Raw genomic sequence first — 17112 nt, 5'->3', positions numbered from 1 at the left:
AAAATCCAAATTATAATATTTGTAGAATAGGACGATCTATTGTCATACCAATCCAAAAATCTGGTATTCAAATCATAGTTATTTAAAAGAGACGGAAGCCACAACTGGTTAAACAGCACACGTGCAATAACAGAATGAAATGCATTATTAGAACTTAGCAAACCTTGGCTGCATCAGGGAACTTGAATAGTTTAGAACCAGGATTCTGGTTGAAACATCCACGACTTCCACCAAACCCCAGAACATCTTTTCCCGATGAAGAGAACTTTTGAGAAGGAAATGCATGGCAAGTTTCTTCGGCATCAAAAATAGATAAGCATGAGTCATGAGTGGATGGCATTTGACCTTGAGTTGGTGGCAAGCCTGCATTCCTCTCAACTGGTTGTGCATCAAATCCATTGAGCTTGCCCTGCAAGGATGCTTCAGACATGAGGCCACCAATGCTCATAGATGGACAATCCCACGAAACAAATGACTTTGAATCATTTTTTATTTCAGTAGGATAAAAAGCCTTCATTTTTCCCAATTTGTTTTTCTTTACTGTTATTGAACTTGGCCTGTAAGGATGCTTCAGAAAGTAGGCCTCCAATGCTTATATTAGTTACACTGTCAATCAAAAGTGGTTCCTGAGCATGGTTACCCATCCTCCTCTGAATATCCTCCCAATTACAATAAGAGAGAAACTTCATACAATCATTAAAACCCATGAAAGATACATGTTGCGTAAATCTTCAAAATGTCTACCCAACAAATTTTCCATCTCTGCTTTTAAATTTTGAAAAAAAAAAAAGGACAGAATATTTATCAAGACTTGTATTCTCAATCCGACATTTCATCACGTCTATATATTGCATTCCCAGCTTAACGCAATTCATTAAAGTCACAATCACCAGAAAGCATATGAAGTCAGAAAAATTAATGACACGTTGAGTAAAGAAAATAGAGGAAGACTTATACCTTAAGCGAAAAACTGCAGGGCTTCCAAAAGCTGCATAGACAGCTCCGGCACTAATATTGCCATCATTCAGTGTCCATCTTCTGTTACTAGACATACTGTCGGGCATCTTATATGGGAATAGAACTGGCTGATCCAAAGCAATGCTTGATCTGGCACTTGTCATTAAGGTGCTTTAGTACAGAAGTAATCTTCTTCTGTGGTCTAAGAATGAGTTCTAAATATGGATGATGTCCATCCTAAGAATGAAAATGACATAAAAGAAAAGAAACTTAGAAATTAAAGTGACAAACTTTCTAGCTTGCAAATACACAGTGCTGTTCTAATTTTTCAAATCTTCATGATTTATGATCTACCTTTTCCAATCCTATGCGTGTGGCTTCATTTACAGGGAAAAGCTGCAACTTGATCTTTGACTGCGGAATAAGTTTTTGCCCTTGATAACACTCAAGAACAGGCAGCCTCTTTATTGTTCCTAAAAAAGGCACACCTATGTCAGGAAGCTCCAGACACATGCCTTCGGCATTCTTGTCCATTTCAACCAAGAAATTGCCACCTTTCCCTAAGAAATATAAGATGCGACTAACTTAAAGGAATGCCCAAGATAGGGGCAACTAAAAATTCAATATCTTAGGAAATGAAAAGGCTAATCAAATCGGAGGAGATTTGTCTAGAATTACTTGGTAAGCTAATATAATGTGGCAAATCTAGTACATGCAAGAAAATACAACAATTAACGGTTGAAGTTAAAAGCATTCAAACGTAATACTCAGATGAGATTTCCAACCTGTTGCTTTGGGGCAGACTCGGGTATTTCTCCCTGTAAATCTCTGTTCTCTCATAGTACTTCCTATACGTTCTCTTCCCTCTATAGGAACATTTACCACCTTCCTGTTTGTTTCTCTAGAAGCTTTCATGCTAGTTTGGCTTCACCGATCTTTAGCCTACTGTCACACGGTCCTTCTCGTAAGTCAGACAATAATGCATCTTTTCAGGCTTCAACAAAATAGGATATCAAGAAAGAACTAATTAACTGGTGTAATTTTTCGTTTCTCGTTTTCTTCCATATGAAACAAGAGATTATATCGTTTGAATAACACGAAAGCTACACTGCCCTTTCTCACACATATTATCCAAATTGTTTCCAGCAATTTTCTACCCAAAACATAGATTTCATAATAACCCGCGCGAAACAAAACCCGAAACACAAATGACCAGCCAGTTAAATTCTGCACCACAAAAATCTTGTCCTCCCGTCAGTTCAACTCTTCCAAATTGACAATCCAATTTCGAAAATTTGAGAATTCTCCGGGTTAAATTAAACGAATTTGACCTTGCTCGTTGAGAGTTTGAGATTTAATATTTGAAGCTCAACCAACCCTTTGCCAGAATTACATATCAAGAATGTGAATCCCGGTAATTCCAGGAGCTAGGGTTTAGAGTAATACCCATTTAAACACATGAAAGTAAATTCAACGATTCTGAATGCAATATTGTGCCCTAATTTCTAGTAATCGAAACCCAATATAGAGAATAAAAAAAAACAATTGAATCTGTAACCATATATAGCTCTTGGATCGATCACTTAACTATAATTTAGAAGAGAGAGAAGCGTACCTTAATCGAGAGAGAGAGACAGAGAGTGAGTTTGGCGGGAATAAATCTAGAATTTAGAAAGCCCTGTTTGAGATTGAGTGGGCCTCGACCTATATATATATATATATATATTGCCGCCATAAAGCGTACCCATTCACTTCGTGTTGGACGCATCGGCTAACTGGTCTTGCTTTCATTTCTTCAATCCTCATATTCATTTATAACTTGAATATATTTGTAAATTCAAGTCAGACTGCGGGTTATACATGATAAGCATTTACCAATTTATAACAAACTTCTTTTTTCTTCTTTGATCAACTCATGAAGAACCAGAAAGTACAAGGACACATAAAAAGTTACCAAGTTATAAAAGCACGCAAATATATCGTCACCAATTTGATGAACCATGAATTCAGCTGGACAAATGAACAATAAGCATTTACCAAAATTTCACAGAGACTGACAAGCATTAGACATTAGAATCAAATTTCATAATATGGATTTTATGTAATTCCGATGTGCATTTACTTCTTAATGTTCAAGTTTAGTTTTAATGTGGTTTCACATATATTACATTGTTATTGTAAAAAAATGATTGATGCAACTATATATATATATATATAATCTAAAATTTAATATAGTTGACTTTGTATGAATGTATGTGGAACAACAAAATGGCCAAATTTATATAGCAAATTAATATTTATATTTCGGCATTCATAAACATGGCTATTTCTAAAATTAAGTATCACTATTTCTGCTTTCATAGACAAACTATTTCTGAAATTGTAGACACTATTTCATAAAATTTAACAACTATTTATTAAACTGGAAAATATGTTTCATCAAAATCAAACCACCTATTAAACATATTTTAAAATTAAAGTCATTACACATAAGTATCAACTAATTTTAAATCTAACTAAATTGTTGGCCAACCGAAGTTTGATGAAGAGTCGAACCATGGCTTTTTTTTCCATTTTCTCTTAGCTAAAAAGGAAGATCAAGTAGATCAAGATTGAAAACCAACATAGCTGCCTACCACAAAGACCTTGGATTCACTTTATAACTTTTAATGCAACTCACATATACTTACATAAACAAACTAGTAAATAGATATTGAAACCACAAAGCCATAAACTTAGATATTTATAGATGGATCTATATATTAGCTGTTTATTAAACTCAAAACACTGTTTCGTAAAACTGGAAATACTTAAACATTGCATTCATATGTAATACTTGAACAAAATTCTAAATCCAGAATTATATAATCCAAAACTTCAATTGAAAACAAAATAAGCAATCTCCAAAATGAAAATCTGTTACATAACTTCCGTCTCTCAAAACAAAAACAAAAAATCAATCGTCTTGTATAACAACTTTACATGAAACCTTGTTATGTCCTGAAGATCCACACCTGCTACAAGTGACAATCTTTTTAATCCCATTGATTTTGCCAATAGATATAATCTTACTTTTCTTTGGTCATCCAGACGGAATCTTCGTAATCGAAGGCCTCTTACCATTTATGATAGTATCAACATTCTGCTTATCCAAATTAGAAAATGGATGCATAACAAACTAAAAACCTTGCTTTTTAGTAATCATCAACATACTCAAATACATCACGATTATCATGTTGCAACACTTGCAATGCATGAGAACTTGGGAAACAATTATGTTGCCATTGCACCCAAGGGCATGTCCTATCATCCAGACAAATAACAAACCAATTCCACTCCGTCCTAACTTGAAAAACATCCACATCAAAACGACTAATCCTCTAATGCATGCCCTCCTTCAATAACAACTTCATCTCATTTTTTTTCTTTGGATACAAATTGTATGAATAGTTTGACCAAATATTCTCTTCTCAAATAATATCTTGTAATTAATAAACTAATTTGGTAATTAATCCCAATTTGAAAAGAATAATTGGGAGTTACCTTGTGGGTGAGGATTTGATGAGGAGTGATGAGAGGGTTTTGAATTTATACCATTTTGATCACCTTTGACCTTGATTAAGCCGTTATTGTTCGTTGCATGCGCGTGGGAATCCTGATGTGCCTCAAGGATAATTTTGTCTTTTTACCCAAAAGTTCATGTGTCACCTCCATAATTTTCTTGATTATTTTTGGCTCCACAAATGCCCTCACACCTATTGGGCTGCTCACAGGAAAGGGTAGCAGGTGTAGAGATCTTTTTTTTTTTTTTAGGAAACATAGGATTATTTTCTATTTTGATGTTGATTCCCTCTTTAATTGGAAATTAGATCCTTCTAGGAAAGGAAAATAAATTACTTCTAAATTCTATTTAAGTCTATCGTAAGTAGATAGTTAAATCAACTTCAAAGAGCAATATATTCTACCCTATAAGAGAGAGAAGGCTATAGGATATTTGTTCCCTCTTTCATAGCAATCTTTTACACTTGCCCGTACAAAGGACGGTCTTTCGTTGCTTTCTTCGTCTTCTTCGCGCCGCATCGAGGTAAGAAAAATTTCATTTTCTTTGTCTTCTTCTTGGATGGTGCTGTTGCAGGGTAACCATCGGGGTAGGTGCGACACATCGGCTGGTAGGGCTAGGAGTCGGCTCAGCATGGGCCGATGAGTGTTGTGGCAGAGACCGTTGCTTGGGCTGCTCGGCTTGGCTAGAACTGAGGGCAGCTATGTGGATAGGGCCACAGATTAAGGTGCTAGGCAAGCCACATGGCTCATGTTCTTTGGCTTTTTGATTTGATGAGGGCCAGGCCGGCAATAGAGAGAAATGAGGAGGTCGCGGGCCTCATGGGCTGCTGGAATGTTAGGCATGCAGGCTTTATGCCTGCTGGTTTGAGAGAAAAAATAAGGGAAAAGCTAGCATGGGTTGAGCTCACCTGCTGAGTACTATAAATGGCATTAGCTGCTTAATCTTCTTCGCCGGGAGATATATGGGTTGCTCCTGAGACAGGAGATAAAGAAGATCAATGCGAATGCATTGGCTCGTTTGATCGTTGTCGTGGAACTTACTATGAATGAAGGTGGAAAGAAGAGATATTCCCAGCCTGCTCAAGAGATGCCTGTTGAGAAAAAATGGAAGACTTCATCCATTGCTTGTGAGGGTCTGCTTGCTACCAAGAGGCTTGTAATTGACTTGACTTCTTCCAATGGAAAGAAAAATAAGGATGTTAGATCTGAGCCTGTGGTGCCTGCCATGCCGAAAATGGCTAGTACGATTGTTGATAGGATTTCTCAGCGTTGGCAGTTGGGAGCTAATACCGATTCATCTTTGGAGAGGTTTGCTATTAGCTATAAGGTGGACTCTGCTGCTAAAGTGGCACCAAGGCCCACTCCCCTTACTACTGAGACTGATTTGTCTGCTAAGAAATAGAAGATTGCTTGCGTAGGCAGTTGTGAGAAATCCATTGTTTGTTTCTGAGGAGGCTGTTGAGATTTGTGCGCTCTTGAAACCAGATCTACTTAAAGACATGGATGCGTGTGCCAAACTTTTTGACGGAATTAAAAGGGTTGTTTGCCTAAGTTCCTTTGCGAAGCATACAACCGAATATAGAAGGACTGCTCTGCTTGCTATAATGCAGAAAACGGTGATTTTGGCAGTCGAGTCTATGCTCTTGACTAAGAGGATAACAAGGCTGCTAAGGAGGTGGCGAAGATCAAGAGGTTAGAGTTTGAGCTCGTTGCTTTGAAGGGGTCTAATATCTCTACCTTTACTTTTCTGCAGCTTGATACCGTTCGTCAAGAGATCGTTGACTTGAAGACTAGGCTTGACGCAATCCAAGTTAAGTATGAAAGTGTACAGCAGGAGATTGGATGTTTAATACCTCAGATTCAATGATCTTAAGAGTGCCATTTCTGAGCTTCATTTAGCTGCTTACACGAAGGATGAAGAGCTGATTGCTGCTTATAATCAAGTGATCCACTTCAAGAAGATTGTCGATAGGCTTGAACCCCAAGTGTTGGAACATCAAAGTGCACTGAAGATCAACGAAAGTATGAAGAAATAAGTGGATGAGTTGCAGTGTGTTCGTATTGGTCTGTTATAGGAGAACGAGTAGCTGAAGTGTGAGAAGGCTAGGCTCAAGGCTTCGCTTGTTTAGAGTTAGGCTAATTTCTACAAGTTGGGTTATGTATATCATCTCTTCGGTAGGCCATCTAACTTTGAGTTTGCTGGGAAAAACTTTGAGACCTTCTATATTTCTTTGGAAGACTTGCTTGCCTTTACTCTCAAGGCTTCCATTAGTGAAGTAGTTAGAGCCTAAGTTGGGACAAGTTGGGGCTGAAGTGCCTGATGATGTCACTACTGAGTGTGTTGTGACTGATGAAGGTGTGGTGACCGAGTAGTCGTGGGATGTCCAAGCTGCTGAAGAGTAGTCTTCTAGGTAGCCTTTAGAATTTTCGTTGTTTTCCTTGTTGTTTTTTGCTTTGCTTGAACTCCTTCGACCTTTGCTATTTGTTTATCAATTTTGCTATAAAATTTAATAAACTTGCTTTCTTTGCTTTTCTTCATCTTCGCTTCTTTTGTTTACGCCCAACCTTTGACCTTTAGTCCAGTGGCAGGCGTGCTGCTTTTCTATAAGCATACAGGCCCACGTAGCCTATACAGCTGTAGGTGTTGGTGTAGAACTTTTGCAAAGCTATTAGCCATAGAGTCGATAGCTAAGTGCTTTACTTACAGAAGCAAACGAGTCCGTGTGACCACTTGGCTATTAACTTTGGCTTTCTTTAATCTTTGAGCTGTGTGGCCTGTATCACAACATACTAAAGATTTTTGGGTCATGAAATTTGCTAACCTTTCGTATCTAAAGTACGCGGTTGTATAGAGTTTCGTAAGCAAAGGTTCGAGAGAACTCCTTGCTTTTTATGTAACCAATTCCATGGGTTGTGTAGCAAGTATCGCAACACTTTAGTAATAAGTGTAGATCTAAACGATTATTCTGCACTTGGCAGAGGTGAAGCTTATCGACAGAGTAGCATGTCGGCAGTGGACATATGCCGTTCTGTGTAATGTGCCTCCTTCGTCTTTGAGGTTCGGTTCCCCATGGATTAGGCCAAGAGACCCAAAATCCTTCAGTTAGCCAAGCCTTCAAAAAGACCATTGTGGCTACTTCTAGGAATCTTGGCGCAAGCCATTTTGCACCTAGTTACACCAGGGCAGCCCGACTCATCCACGTCTTGATATTCGGAGTGTAAAGTTTATCCTCCCGCATTAGAAAGCAAACCCATGTGATTGTCGAGGAATTGGTTTACCCTCTCACACTGAAAAGCATGATTGGTCCCCAAAAGGGTGGAATTCCTGCGATAAGTCCCTAAGATGGGCGCAGGTCTTCTTTTGTAGTATAGGAGTGATCAGTTGTTGTAAGTATGCAGCCGAGCTAAGTTGTAGATTACTTTTGAATACTTCATTGAAAAACGAGTGAAACGAACGAAAACTTAGTTGTAAGGTAGGAGCTACATAACAACTGGATAGTCCTAGGCTTGTGAGGTGTGCTCGTCGAGCTGCTTGAGTCTTCAGGCTTTGATGTAACGGGAGGTCCCTCATGGTACTTCTTTACATTGTAGGCATTCCATTGCTTTTCGATCTCTTTGTCGTTCATGGCGGTAAGGGTGTAACTACCCTTGCTGCCTACTGTGCTAATCTTATATGGACCTTCCCATATGGGATCCATCGTTTTGGTGCCTTCTTTGCGGGCAGTGATGAAGGCTTTTCTTAGGACTAGATGACCAGGTTGGAACTGTCGGATCCTGGCCTTTTTGTTATAGCTAGAGAAGAGTTGCTGCTGGTAGGCTACAATGCGAGTGATGACTTTCTTGTGTTTCTCTTTTGCCAGATCTAAGTTTGTGACCATCTTTTTTCTTTTCTGTTCGATGCTTGGCAGTAGAGTGCTGATACTTGGCACAATGACATTGGGATGAATGATTACTTCTGAACCAAATGCCAAAGAGAAATGATTGTCATCGGTTGCTCATCGTTTGGTTGTGCGATACGCCTATAGACATCTGAGAAGTTCATTTGGCCATTTCTTTTCTTGTTGGTGAGGGATTTCTTGAGGTAGTCGAGAATCGTCTTGTTGGATACTTAGGCCTGCTCATTGCCTTGGGGATACTTTGACGTGGACATGTGTTGCTTGATGCCATATTTTTGGAAGAACTTCGCCAAATCTTTCCCTACGAATTGCGAGCCGTTGTTTGTGACAATGGATTGAGGGATGCCAAATTGGCAAATGATGTTTCTCCATATGAAGCACTCTATGTATGTCTGAGTTGTGGTTGTCATGGGCTTTGCTTCCACCTACTTGGTGAAGTAATCAGTTGCCACGATCATTATGCCTTTACCCCCAGTAGCGGGTGGCATTGGCCCTACCAGGTCGATTGCCCAATGCATAAATGACCAATAACTCGTCTGTGGGTGTAGTTCGTTGGGAGGCAGTACTGGCACTGGCTTGTAGTGCTGGCAGCGGTCGCACTTTTGTACTAACTCCTTACGATGCATACTAGGCCAGTGGTAGCTTGCGTTAAAAGCCTTTCGTGCTAAGGATCGGCCTCCGGAGTGATTTCCACAAAACACCTTTGTGGATTAAACTTAGAACCTTTAGGTCGTCAGGAGGTACTAGGCAGCAGAGATGTGGTCTAGTGTAGGATCTTTGAACGAGAATGTCGTTCCACATGTAGTAACGTGTTACCTTTGTTTGGAGTTTTTTAGGCTCCAATCTTTCCATGGGGAGTGTGCCATTGACCAGGTTGTCTATACAAAAATCTTGCAAGTTTGGAGTTATACTAACCTGTGATACCTCGGCTGCTGGCTTCACCTCTATGTTTTGCTTGTCTAGATATTCCACTAGAGTAGAGCATTTGAGTTGGTGGTCGAGGGCGAAACCAAGGCAGGCTAACGTGTCCGCGTGGGCATTGTCTGCTTATGGAACTTGAGTGAGGGTGTAAGTCTGAAACACCTCAAATTGCTTTTCATACCTTCTCTAGGTATTGCATCATCTTTGGATGTTTTGCCGTGTACTCCCTAGTAGTCTAGCTGGTGATTAGTTGGGAATCAGAATGAATTGCAAGCTTTTTCACCGCCAAGTCTTTTGCCATTCGTAGGCCTACTAGTAGGGCTTCGTACTTTACTTCGTTATTAGATGCTTTAAAGACTAGAGTGATTGCCTGCTCGAGCATCAAACTGCTTGTGGTGACAAGGACCACAGCCTGCTTTTGAGCTCTTGTAGTTCGATGCATCAGTCGACATGCAAATGCTAGAAGTCTCCATTGGGTGAAACAGGCGAGGCTAGGGCATGCTTGATTGCCTTTGAGGCGTCGTTCGGTCGCTTTGTTGCATCGCCTAGGTTTGGCATGAATGTGCGGTAGGGAGCCGTAAAGCTGGGGCCATATTACATGCAGTAGGAGATGCTTAACTACCAGTATTGGGTGACTCTAGAGTTCAGAGCAAAGGTCGGCTAGGGCCGTGTCACACGCAGCAGGAGGTAGTGCTTAACTGCCGATATCTGTTGCTCATGTGTAGAATCTTTTGGGGTGACAAGGAAAAAACTTGTTTATAAGTATATCCTTCTAGTGTTCGTCTGCCCTTGGCATGCCTTTTGGGCTGAGTTATTGTGTTTGTTATAAAACTTTGGATTTGCCAATGTCTACGCCTTTATCGTCGTGCGTCTGGATTGGGTAAAATAGTGCATCATAAGGATGACTGCTTGCATCTAAAGTTATAACTTGAGCTTCCGGGTTGCAACAATTGTTGCTAAACTTAGCTTTGAATTTCTGGTAGCTGGTTCTCACATCAAGGAGAGCTTTTGAACTGTGGAATACAGTTAGTTGGGCCTCCGGCTTTTCTTGTATGAGGGTAGAGCTTATTGCTACTTCAGATACCATCAAGCATGTAAATAAGTGCTCCGCTGCTTCCGATTTGGATATTAGGGAAGTGATATCAAGTAGTTCTTCAAGTCTTTGAATGCTTTTTTGCACTCGTCGTTTTATTCGTCTTGTTGCTTTTTTTTTCGATTGAGTAAAAAAAAGGCTCATGTTGATCGGTGGATCGCAAGGGTAAACGGTTAAGTATGGCTGCTCGTTTGGTAAGGCGTTGAATCTCCTTCAGAGTAGTGGGGGACTTTATACTTAAGATCGCTCGAATTTGCCTTGAATGTGCATTGGCGAGCCTCGTCCCAAAGTGCATGCTTCTCTGCCAGAGTGAAAAAAGTATGCCAGAGTTAGATCTTCTTTCATGATCAATTCTCCAAATAACGGGTGGTCTGCTGGGAGTCCTTATTGGAAAGCTACACTAGCTATTGAATTATTGCATCCGACTATCTTTGCCTTTTCTACTTTCAACCTTTTCACATAGTTGTAGAGCGACTACTTTGGGTTTTTTTTCACGTTGAACAAGTGATTAGACTTCTTCTTGATCGAGCGATATGATGAATACTACTTGGTGAAAACCAAAGAAAGCTCATCAAAACTCCAGACTGATTGTGGCGGCAGAGTGTAGAACCAATCTTGCGCCTCGCCTTGTAAAGTGGTGGCCAATATTTTGTACATGAGAGCATCATTGTTTCGATAAAGGATCATTATGGTACGGTAGTGCTTTAGGTGCCTCTTTGGGTCTCCATCTCATTTAAAGGATGAGAAATGTGGCATACTGAATTTGCGGGCTCTGCCTGCTTGATCTCGTCTGTGAAGGATGACCTGCTTATGTTGGTCATATCTCGTTGTAGTGCCTCATCAATGACCTCGTTGCGTTAGAAATCGCGTAATTGCTTGGTTATGAGCCTTTCTACTTCTTCCTGAATTTGTCCTTTATTAGGGGGTAGTGGAGCTCTTGGTTGCTCTTTTATGTGTTTGGCTCGTCTATGCCGCGGCTGCCGTGCTTGTGGTACGTTCCTAACGGGCAAGCGAATTCCTCGCAAGTTGCTGGTTGAATTTGAGCCGGATTGAGGGACTACTTCTCTCCGTCCTTCGTGGTGCCTACTCAGATGTAAGGTGAATAATGGTCTTTGCGACCCTAGCTTCGAATGAACACTTTGCCTGGAATGTTGCTCATATTGATTATCAGAGTGTGGCCCTAACCGTGAGTGTATGCTCATCCGTGGGCCTAGCTAAGAGTGCACGCTCCCTCGTGTGCTAAGATGAGAGTATACGGTATCTCGATGGCCTAGTCGAGAGTGTACATTGCTAGAATGCTCGGTTCATGACTGGTCGAGTGGCTATTTGCCAGGACGCTGCTGAAAAGGTTTGTCGTTTGCGCTTGTCCTACTTCGGGACATCTCATCTGGGGCACGTTGCATCTCGGTGCGCTGCAAGAGCTGATTCACCAAGGTCATTTGTTGTGCGAGGGCGATTGTCAACTCTATGACTTGTCGAGACAAGTGTGGTTCACCATTTAGGTTGGAAGAGCTTGGACGATATGTGTCTCCTTAAGTAGTGGAAGTGTAATGAACTGTGGGCACGAGATTTGAGTTAGGAAATGTTAAATCTGCAGAAAAATGGGGTTAAAATACCCCCGATTCAATCGTCGATCCAGAAATCTGAAGCCGGGACGATTGAACTAGTCTTGGACCGGTTTGGGCTGCTAAGAGGGCCATAGGAGTGGGCTGGGCCACAAAAGTGGGCTACTCCGCATGGGGCGCACGTAGGTTGGCTCGCTTTGGGCTTGGGCCTGTGTGGGTTGGAGTGATGCGAATTAGGCCCTCTGGTCTTGGGCTCGGCCTTGGAACTCATTAGGCTCGTGCTGGCCTTGGGCCCATGAGGTCTGGGTTGCTTCAATTATCGCAGCTGCTTGGGCTTGCTGAATCTGGGCAAGCTGCCTTGTGGCATAGCTTGGGCGTGCTGCTGCAAGGTGGACTGCTCACCGTAGGCAGTGCTTCACTGAGGGCTGCTGCTATGGTTGCTACTACGGTGGTACTCCATAGGGGTGGTGCCACTCCACTTGTCATTGCATTAAGCCTCGTGGATCGTCGTGGTCTAAATCCTTGAATATAGGAAGTTTCGTTCATTATGGTTTTCAAATTTCTAGTCATTGTACTTTTCTTTTACGTTTTATCAAAGAATTTTTATAAAAAAAATCTAAGAATATGAATGTACGAAAAATCTACAAATGAACAAGAAATGAGAAACTTTGAATGCAAGATTCTTCTTCGAGCATGTGAATCAAGGCTCACAATGAAAGCACCAATTGGTGGATGCAAATTTCCACCTTCTTCTCCTTTAATAAAAATGCACCTGCAAAATAATAACATCTAAGATTATGGCCAAGAGCCTCACACTCCCATGATGAAAGGGGGGCTTTGGCCAAAGAATCTCTGATGTCAAAGTTATAATTTTAGAGAGAAAGTGTTTAGAGATTTTTAGGGAGAGATTGGACTTGCATTTTGGTGTGAAGATGGGGCTATATATAGGGTGTGGACCAACCTTATTTGGAGAAATAGGGACCGGCCACTTTTGGTGGTATTTTGAATATAATTGCAAGATATTATGTCAAATAATATCTTGCAATTAATTTGGTAATTAATCCCAATTTGAAAAGAATAATTGGGAGTTATCTTGTGGGTGATGATTTGATGAGGAGTGATGAAAGAGTTTTGAATAAATACCATTTTGACCACCTTTGACCTTGATTGAGCCGTTATTGTCCGTTGCATGCATGTAGGCATCTCGGTGTGCCTCAAGGGTAATTTTGTCTTTTTACCCTAAAGTCCACGTGTTGCCTCCATAATTTTCTTGATTATTTTTGGCTCCACACAACTTATTCCTTTTATTAATAAAATCAAAGATATATGCACAACAAAAAGAAATACATAAAGTCAAGTGTGAACTACTTATGAAACTGTAATAGAACTACTAGTATAAATGTCATGGAACTATTTCTTAAGCTGTACTTCAACTATTTATGAAATGTTATTGCATATCAAGATACTAAAGAAACACAAAACAAATAATATCGAATATAAAGTTAGAAAGTATTAACTCACTGCCATTGCTATTTTTGCACATCAAGATAAAAGTGTGCCCTTATATTTGCTCTTGATAAAAATACCATCATGAATAATATCGGCCGGCAAAAGATGAAACCTTTATTCTATGCATCATAAGAAACAAACAAAAGAAGAAATCTATTGGTTTTTGGTACAACGTCAAGCTCAAACACGGATCCAGGATTGCTTGAACAGACATATTCAACATCGTCACCATTTAGCTAAAAAACTGCCCTCTCTTTGCCAAAGTATGCAGCAGCATAATCAATATCTAATCTATAAAATTGTTTTAAGTTTGAAATAGTCTCCTTTGGCTTATAAGAGGATTTGATTGAACCTTATCCTCGATGAGAGAACCAACAAATTAACGACCAACAACTTTGTTTTTCTTCTTTCAAATCATACCTTTGCATGTATGCACATTATGTAACTTTTGAATAATGACAAAGTCATTAACATCACACTTGGAAGCATAAACACGCCAATGACAACCATCAAATTCCTTCCTAGAACACTCAACACCGGTGCGATTCTTATCATTCTTCAAATACTTCAAATCAAAACCACATTCAATAGAAAACTTCTTCAATTTATTTTGAAAGTCAACACAACCACCCCTAAAAATTTGTCCCTCAGATACTATGTAACCATCTCATTCACATGACATCTAATTATGGATTCCATGAGAACCATACTTCCCTAGATGATCATTTTCACTAACAATAATCATACAGTCTGACATATGGCATGAAGAAGATACGTTATCCGAAGGTAACTGAACTATAGAACCATCACAATATCCATAATTAATATCTCTACGATGGATTTTCCAACAACATCAAGAACTATCGACATATTCATAACATCGGCATCACAATCTAAGAGACAAGTAGGATCTTTATTCAAAGCATACCACAAGTCAAAACAACCAAGTCTCAAACCCTCAAACCTATAATAAAGATCAATACAAATTTGATCGAATGTAGAAGTTGATGAAATAGAACTAATGACGGATAAACCATGTAAATTGTGCTAGTTCATCATTCTCCATAACTATTGAATAAAAAAAAAATACAATTACAAATCAATACATAATAGTTAATGTAGATAATAATAAACAACAATAAAATGTAAACACAACCCCAAATGTTTATTAATCTGTTGCAAAGCTAAATTCAATATTTGTAAAACAAAACAATAACTGCTTTTTGAAACAATATAGATAAAAGAACAAAAAACTAACACTATTTCTAAAACAAACAATCATAGACAAATTAAAAAAATGAAAATTACTATAATAATCACTGTTTCAGAAACTATTATAATACTACATTTACTATTTATGAAATATTAAATAGAACTAGTGTAATGTACAAAAATTAATTCATAGAAAATTTATGAAAAATGAAAACCAATACATATGTAAAAAAAAAACATACAATATAAACCAAAAATAAAAAATAAAAAATCAAAACTTACGTGCTATTCTTCAATATAGTAAGCTCCAAACTGAAAATTTCAAAAATAGGAATCAACTAACTGATATCTTGTAATCTGAACACAAATTAACAAAAACAAAAAAAAAAAAACAAATTACTTGCAAAACTAAACAACAAAATCACATTCAAATCTGTAATATAGTGCTGATGACCTCTAAACAAAAAACGTAACTCTAATGAAACTATGAAGAACGATGATTAAATTACCGAACTCCAGTGAAACGATGAATAACAACGAAAATCAGGATTTGAAAATAGAATCTCAGAACCTTCAACCAGTTTTAGAAAAAGAATTGAAGAACTAGGCTTATTTTGAAAAACCTAAACTAATAGAAACGAACAACACGACGATTAGAATTTCAAAATGGACTCTCAAAACCTTCAACGAGTTATGGGAAAAAGATTGAAGAACTCTACAACTGCTCTGGAAAAAAAAAAAAAAAAAAAGAAGCCTTCCATTCAGTTGTGCTGATTTCAAAATAACTAAACTAAGGATTAATTAAGACAAGTTAACCTAAAACATTAGGGGTAAAATTGACAAATCAGAATGTTATTTTGGTTGGGCCATTTCAGTTGGGCTGATTTTGTCACGCCCCAACTCGCGAATAAAGACTATTCAAAAGCAAGGGAGTGAGCCACATCTTAGCTATAGAAATAAATTTTATAACCAAGACATGGTGGAAAAATTAAAATAAAATTATTTGTAACAATTACACACTGCATCAAATAAAAAAATTTTACATGATAAAAATATGCAGCGGAAATAACATTAGCGCACAAATTAATTAACAACAAAAAGTACCAATTAAATAATAGTTAGAATGTAATAATTATTTCAAATGAAAATTGTAGACATCAAAATTTCGGTGAAATGAATGTTGACCAATAATTAAAATTTCAACGCTCACGTATCACATAAATTTTACATGTAGCGTGTGACTCAACGAAAAATCGAAATAAATTGGAAAAGTTATCAAATAGGACACGTGTCAATACCTGGCAGAAATGATTTATTTCATCTGATTATTTAAATCCAAAAATCAAGTTTTGGAATTCTATAAATAGGAAGCCAAGGCATTCATTTTGGGGGAGGAAGGAAGAAAGAAAAAAAGAAGGAAGAAAGAAAGAAAGGAAGAAAGGAAGAAGCCTTGAAACTCTAAAGCTCTCAAGCAAATCCCGAAGAATCAAGAAAGCACTCTTCGTTCATCGTTCATCATCCGTTCATCCTTCAAGATCAAGCCCCGACGGCCCTTGAAGAAAGTGTTCATCGCTCATCATCCGTTCATCCTAAGATCAAGCCCCAACGGCCCCTTTGGATCAACAACCTCAACAAACTCATACACCCATTCTTCAGGATCAAGCCCAACGCCCCTTGAAGATCCATTCATCAACTGTTCATCCTTAGATTAAGCCCCGACGGCCCTTTGGATCAACAACTCATCCACAAACCTACACCCTACGAAGATAGAATCAGAGGATCAAATTACAAAGAGATTGTAACCCCAAAATCATTAATACAAAAATATATTTTGTACACGTATTCTTGTCTCTTGTTTCAGGAATTTCTCGTGTTTACAAATTTGGCACGCCCAGTGGGACTATCTCTACCTCTCATCTCTATCCTCAAATCATCAAAAAACGCAAATGGCATCAAGAAAGGATCAAGCTGTTCCTGCAATCAAAGCAAAGAATAAGAACATCATCGCCGCAAGTGGTGATATTTCGGGCATCATAACCCGAAGTAAGGCAAGAGATCTTTTTGCCGTGGCTTCCGCCCCTGCATTAACTCTGTCAAAGGAACAAGAGCACCTGAGGTACGAGCCTGTGATCACCCTAGCCTCGCTAAGGGCATCAAGGGGGGAAAGCTCGAGGAAATACTCAGAGTCCCTACTCTCCGACGCTGATTCGAGCGGCAGTACAACCATGCAAGTCATGACCACTGGAGCAACTTCAATCGAGGAGCAGCTAGCTCAGATGAATGAAGCAATCGCAAAGCTCACACGAACTGTGGAAGAGAAGGACTTGCAGATTGCCGCACTTGTCAACCAACTAGATGCGCTGCCCGACGTGAAAGTCGACCCAATTGTTGGCCTATT

Source organism: the organism of the source record quoted next, unplaced genomic scaffold (genome assembly GCF_019419815.1).
Source record: "Pyrus x bretschneideri cultivar Hongxiangsu unplaced genomic scaffold, Pyrus_bretschneideri_v1 Contig56, whole genome shotgun sequence".
NCBI lineage: Eukaryota > Viridiplantae > Streptophyta > Magnoliopsida > Rosales > Rosaceae > Pyrus > Pyrus x bretschneideri.
This window is presented reverse-complemented; position numbering follows the sequence as displayed.